Raw genomic sequence first — 7,445 nt, 5'->3', positions numbered from 1 at the left:
TCATCATTTACTCATTTCATTTAAAATCTTCCATACCAAATTGATACACATGATACGTAATTTAGTTGAAAAGTACCTACCTGTTTTTTTATAATCCAATGTAAATTACTTTAATTTTATATTTTGTTCTGCGATAGCGCTATCCCGTCTTTATTTAATTTTTTTTCCGTTTAATCTTATAATTCTTGTGTTCCTTTCATAAAAAAAAAAAAAAAACCTATAAATTGTAAAGGGTACTTGATACTTGGTTGGTATTAAATAACAAAAAAAAGAAAAATTCATTTTGTTTTTTTTGATCGCGCTAGGCGTGATAAAATTTGGCGCCCAACGTTAAATAATAGAAACTGTGATTGTTGCTATCTCTTGTGTTTGCATACTTCTAATCGCAGTCGCCATTTTAACCTTAAGGTCAATTTATATCAACATTTACCTGTCATATCAACAAATTTTACAATGAATGTCAATGCTTTAAAATCTGACGAATTGACTGAAGAATTGCGCTTCAGAAATATTGATGCTACTGATTTTAATGTGGATCAAAAACGGAAGCTGTTACGTTCAAAGTTAGCGATGGAAGCTTTAAATCCATCAGTATTAATTTCTTATGCTCCTGTTGAGTATGATGTGGGTGTTGAGTTGAATGATTGTGAATTGAAAGTGTCTGAGTTAGAGATGTTAGTTCAAGAATTTCTTTCAAACCCATCACCACAATTCTATACTCGAATACATACACGTTTATCGCATATTCTTGCTAGAATTAATCGTTTAAGACCAGATGAAGCTCTTAAAGTTGCGTATGATAATATAACTTCACGTTGTCTGGAATGTATTGATAGAATTGGTAATGCACATGATTCACTTCAAATTCAGGACGCTGATAATGAAAGCGATCAAGGTGAATTACAACAAAATAGCTTGCCTCGCGATTATCAACCTATTGCTCATTCTTCTCGATTCATTCCCCGTGTATCTTTTAGCGCAGAACGCCCTAATGAAGAAATTGAACCAATAACCCAGGTTGGTGCGCTAGCTAATAATAATAATGACGTTAATATCTCGCAAAGATTGGATCATTTAAGACGAGAGCTAGATCGTCTTCAATTTACAGAGCTCCCTCCCAACCGAAATTATGCTAATGCGTCATATGTAACCGGGTCAAAATCTGTGCCAGTGTATAAATGGGGATTGGCATTCACAGGGGACGTAAATGAATTAGGTGTAAACTCATTTTTGCAACGTGTAAATGAATTGAGAATTGCTCGGCACATTTCTACCGAACAGTTGTTTGATAGTGCTGTTGATCTTTTCAAGGGGGATGGTTTAGTTTGGTTTCGTGCTATCAGAACCCGAGTGTCCACTTGGGAAGAATTAGTAAATAAATTAAGATATGATTTCCTACCAACAAATTTCGACGATGAGTTATGGGAAGAAATAAAGCGCCGTAAGCAGGGGCAGGATGAAAAACCAAGTATTTACATAGCGTCAATGCTAAACATGTTTGACCGATTAGTAGAAAGACCTTCTGAAAATTGTCAGTTAAAATACATTTTGCGAAATTTACAACCCTACTATGCAACTCAACTTAGTCTAGTTGACATAAATTCCTTAGAACAACTTCATAAGTGTTGTAAACGTCTTGAAGAGACTAGATTACAAAATTCACGGTATCGTAATCCTTCAGCGGGACCGTCATTTAAATTGGAACCCGATTTAATGTATAAGCCTGCATTGAAAAAAACACAAGTCAATACCCTCGGTGCTCAAAGTTCAAAAAAGCAAATTACTATTAATTCTAAACCTAATACAGCCAAACCTACGACTTCTTGTTACAATTGCGGGAATAAAGGGCATACATTTCACACTTGCTTGGAAGAACGAAAAGTTTTTTGTTACGTCTGCGGTCATAAAAATGTTTATTATAGTAGCTGTCCTCGTTGTAATCCAAAAAACTAATTACGGACAAGGATATTAGCAGCCACTCCTTGTCATGTAATGATCTTATGGCTGAAACTAAATCGTGGAAAAATTGGCTGCATACTGTCAATACATTTTACAAACCATTTCCAAAAGTTTGTTCCAATTTTGTACATAACAAACATGACAGCCGTCCTTACATATCACTTTCTATTTGCGGCGAACGAATTCGTGCTCTGTTCGACTCGGGTGCAAACCAGACTATTCTTGGAAGTAATGGTTTGTATTTAATTAAAAAATTCAATCTTATTCTGAAAAGTAATGGTCATGAATATTACCTTTCGACAGCTGACGGTAAAGATCAAAAAGTTTTGGGAACTGTTGAACTTCCTATTATTATTGATGGCGTTTGTAAATCTATTAATGCTATAGCATGTTCAAGTATTTTAAATCCACTAATTTTGGGGATGGACGCGTGCTATGCTTTTGGATTCAAAACTGATTTTAGTACCGATAGCTTTAAAGTAACAAACGTTTCGGCATTGCGTGCTCTTCACGGAATCGATGATTTGGATGAACAACAAAAGTTGGAATTAGACACAGTCATCGATAATTTTAAAAATATTTCGGGACCATGCTTAAGTAGGACAAATTTAGTGTCACATTTTATTGATGTAGGTGATGCGCAACCGATCAAACAGCGGTTTTATCCTCTTTCACCAGCCATGCAAAAACATGCCGATGCTGAATTAGATCGAATGTTAAAAGAAGGTATTGTGAGACCATCCAAATCACCTTGGAGCTCGCCTATGGTACTTGTTCGCAAGAAAGGCAGTAATCCTGAACAATATCGTTTATGTTTCGACGGTCGCAAATTGAACAGCGTTACAAAAAGGGATGCTTACCCTTTGCCCTATCTAAACAGTATTTTGGACGGTTTGCGAGACGCGCGGTATCTAACCTCTATTGATTTAAAACAAGCGTTTTACCAAATACCGTTACACCCAGATTCATGTGAGAAAACAGCTTTTGTGGTTCCTCGTCGAGGGCTGTACGAATACACAGTGCTACCTTTCGGCATCGCTAACGCGCCTGCTACACAGCAGCGTCTTATGGACACTTTGTTTGGGCCTCTATTGGGGGAGAAAATTTTTTGTTATTTAGATGACATTATTATCATTTCATCCACTTTCGGGGAACACATTACTCTATTAAAGGAAGTTTTTCTTAAACTGCAAGAAGCCAACCTCACTATTAATATCGAGAAATGTCAGTTCTGCAGGTCGAGTCTTAATTATTTAGGGTACTTGGTAGATAAAAATGGTTTACATACTGACCCTAGTAAGGTTCAAGCAATTCGCGAATTCCCAAAACCTACAACTACCAAGGAAATTAAAAGATTCTTAGGTATGGCGGGATGGTACCGGCGGTTTGTTAAAGACTTTTCTACCATTTCTGCACCCATTTCCGATCTCATAAAAGGGAAATTCAAAGGGCAAAAGATTAATTGGACCACTGAAGCTGATAAATCATTTAACTCTTTAAAAACTATTTTATGTTCAGCTCCGATACTTGCTAGTCCTGATTTTAATAAAATGTTTAGTCTGCAATGTGATGCCTCTGGTTATGGTGTGGGTTGTGTGTTGACACAAGATGACGATCGTGTTATTGCTTATGCTTCGCGAACGCTAACAAATACAGAACGTAATTACTCGGTAACAGAAAGAGAGTGTTTAGCGGTTTTGTTTGGTATCGAAAAGTTCAGGGGATACATAGAAGGTACCCATTTCCATGTTATCACCGATCACTACTCCCTTATTTGGCTAATGCAAATGCGCAATCCTTCAGGTAGATTAGCTAGGTGGAGTATGAGACTTTCCCAATATTCTTTTACGGTTATACATCGCAAGGGAAAAATAAATATTGTCCCAGATGCCCTATCTAGGTCGCCGGTAGAAGTTTGTGCACTTAAAATTACACCTAACGATTTTGATGGATTTTACCAAAAGATGTTAAACGAAATTAAAAAATTCCCAGAAAAATTTCCAGATTGGCGGTGTGAAAATGAACTGATCTTTAAATATGTTCCAAATCAGCATAATGTAGTTTCAAATTTAACTGAGTGGAAACAATTAGTTCCCAAATCCAAACGAAACCAATTATTAAATAAAATGCACGACCATCCAACCTCTTCGCACTTAGGAGCTCTAAAAACGTACCAAAAATTATCCGAACAATATTATTGGCCTAAGATGAGGGCGGACGTTTCGCGGTATGTTAGGCGTTGTGAGATATGTGCTGCGAATAAATCTTCTCAGTTCAGTAGGCCGGGTTTAATGGGACAGGAAAAAAAAGTTTGCTATCCATTTCAATGCCTATCAGTTGATATCATAGGGCCATTACCTCGTTCATTAAAGGGGAACACGAGTATCATTGTGGTAGCAGATTGGTTTACAAAATTTGTATTACTTAAACCAGTTCGACAAGCGCATGCCAAAGCAGTTGTAGATTTTTTAGAAAATGATGTTTTCCTAATTTTTGGAGTACCTCAAATATGCATGGTAGATAATGGACCACAATTTATCAGTTCACAATTTAAACATTTAATAAAAAATTATAACATTCCTCAAGTGTGGTATAATGCTAACTACCATCCGCAAGTAAATTTTGTAGAGAGGGTCAATCGGGTTATTGGCACCGCCATTAGATCATATGTTACGGACAACCATCGTAATTGGGATTTAGAAATATTCAAGGTGGCTCATGCTATTCGGAATTCCGTGCACGATGTTACAGGTTATAGTCCTTCTTTCCTTAATTTTGGGCGCATTGTTCCTATTTCAGGGGATTATTACAACAAACTTGAGATTATGAAAGAAGACGATCTAAAAATTGGCGATAGAGAAAATTTGGTGAATGATATACATAATTTGTCAGATATTTACAAAGACGTAAATCAGCGTTTGCACCGAGCCTACGAAAAAAATACAAAATTTTATAATTTAAGAAAACGACCATTAAAATTTAAGGTCGGGGACACTGTTTGGAAAAAGAACTATACTCTTTCGGATGCGTCAAAATATTACAGCAAAAAACTAGCACCTAAATATCAGAAGTGTAAAGTAAAAAAAATTACTGGTCAACTTACATATGAATTAATATCGGAAGAAGGCAAGAACTTAGGGGTTTATCATGTAAAAGACCTCAAACCTTATTACGTAGAGGAAAATGAGTGAAAAAACAAGGGTATGTGTGTGATACGAATGTTGCATGGATGAGTGTGTTTTTTGTTATATTGTCGTATGTATGAGTTAAATTTTCGGTAATAAGACACATAAATTATTTCATATCGTTTCATTACTTTAGTAAATTCAGATTTGTATTAGTTTGAAAACTGTGGTTTCAAACGTTTGGTTGGGGGTGTGTAACGTTATGACGTGTCGTAAGATGTCGTTGGCGTTTAAACTATACTTGAAATATTGGTCTTGCTATCAGGAATTCGGAAAACGCACTTGTCTTCGTACCTACGTTTGGTGCGGATAAAAATTTGCAATTTATTTAGTTGCGTTTAAGAAAATTTCATTCCAATCAATTTGCATTGAATATTCCTATTGAGGATAAATTTTAAAAAGAAAAGGTCATAGAACCGTAAGTTTTAATTTTATTATTTCAAATTTGTAACATTTCACCACATTTTAGTTTTTTGTACATACCGGATTTGGGCCCCTGGAACAGAAAGAAGGAGCATTAGTTTCTGCAGCTTCCGTATTACCAAAAAAAAAAACAAATTCAGTAGTAGTTTGCTCTAAATAAAAAAAAACAACTTACCAACTTCAGCAACTTCTTCAGGAGTGTTCGTCGATAACTAAGTCACTATCTACTGGTCAAAAAAAAAATTTAATTGCATCTTCAGACGACGGCAAGAGACAGAAATCAAACGCAAGGTTAGCTAACATTTCACCATTCGGTCATCATTTACTCATTTCAATTAAAATCTTCCATACCAAATTGATACAAATGATACGTAATTTAGTTGAAAAGTACCTACCTGTTTTTTAATAATCCAATGTAAATTACTTTAATTTTATATTTTGTTCTGCGATAGCGCTATCCCGTCTTTATTTAATTTTTTTTCCGTTTAATCTTATAATTCTTGTGTTCCTTTCATAAAAAAAAAAAAACCTATAAATTGTAAAGGGTACTTGATACTTGGTTGGTATTAAAAAAAAAAAAAAAGAAAAATTCATTTTGTTTTTTTTGATCGCGCTAGGCGTGATACATCCTCGAATACTTTCTTTTGATTCTCATTTATCGTATCGCTTCCACCGATGCGTTCACAAGGAGTTGATACGTCTTTTGCTTCATCCATGCCAAAACGCTGTAGTATACGCTTTGTATATGCATATTGTGATAAGAAAATCCCGTCGCTGCGTATACTTATCTGCATGCCTAAGAAGCTCTCCAAGGACCCAACTATTATTTTAAAATGCTCTTTAAGTGCTGACAGAAACCTCTGGATTTCGTTAGCGTCATCACCGACGATCAAACCATCATCGACATACAGTACAACTATTAGAGTTACTCCGTCTTTACGTCGAGTAAAGAGACACGGGTCCTCCTTTGCTGCTTCGAGATCAAACTTCTTCATAACTTCCACAAATCGCTTATTCCAGCACCGACGTGCTTGTTTGAGCCCGTACAAACTACCTAAAAGTTTGCATACTTTGCCAGTCCCGTCGTCATAACCTTCGGGTTGTGCCATGAAGATTTCTTCATCTAGCGTGCCGTAAAGGAACGCTGTTTTCACATCAAATTGCTCTACGTGCCAACCACACAGTGCTGTTTCAGCCAATACTACTCGCACAGTATCATAACGTGCGACCGGACTGAAAGTCTCGTCATAGTCTATGCCCTTTTTCTGCCTATAGCCTTTCACAACTAGGCGAGCCTTGTAACGAGAAACGTTACCACTCGCGTCAAGTTTTACACGAAAAACCCAACGGCAATCTATTACCTTAACATTCTCTTTCTTTTCTACCAACTCCCATGTTTTATTTTCTTGCAACGATGCCATCTCATCATCACATGCTGCTTTCCACTTGGCACATTCATCCGAGTTCATCGCTTGGTCATATGAGGAAGGAGTAATTCCATCATATACGTTTGTGGTTGCTTGTGCACCATTCGCTTGATACAAAACATCATTTGTCTTATCAACTTCGAACTCATTTGACTTATAAATTGCAGGACGTTGACGTTTCCTTTCCGACTTACGGGGTACTTCACGAGCGTCGAGTATATTTGCAACATCAGTCTTCTTATACTGGTTTACCATACTTCTATCTGGAGCCCCTTCTGTAAGATCTTCATCACTTTCTTCCTCCTCATCCGAATTTCCCTTACTTTCGGTGACATTCGGAACCGATTCCAGACTCTTAGTTGACACTAGTCGATATTCAGCCGACCCTGTAGTGTTAAGTTCTGTGCACATTTTTTCATCTTTGAAGAATACATCGTGTGAATGCACAATC

General features: G+C 36.5%; 1 long non-coding RNA gene across 1 annotated transcript; it reads left to right on the top strand.

Annotated features, from left to right (window-relative positions):
* The first annotated feature begins 5,421 nt into the window (after window positions 1-5,421).
* On the top strand, window positions 5,422-5,686 carry LOC116175682. The gene is made up of 2 exons (XR_004146340.1): window positions 5,422-5,562; window positions 5,614-5,686. It is a non-coding gene; the product is annotated as an uncharacterized LOC116175682 (long non-coding RNA).
* Window positions 5,687-7,445: the final 1,759 nt, after the last annotated feature.

The sequence above is a fragment of the Photinus pyralis genome, unplaced genomic scaffold (genome assembly GCF_008802855.1).
Source record: "Photinus pyralis isolate 1611_PpyrPB1 unplaced genomic scaffold, Ppyr1.3 Ppyr1.4_LG1, whole genome shotgun sequence".
Taxonomy (NCBI): Eukaryota; Metazoa; Arthropoda; class Insecta; order Coleoptera; family Lampyridae; genus Photinus; species Photinus pyralis.
This window is presented reverse-complemented; position numbering and strand designations above follow the sequence as displayed.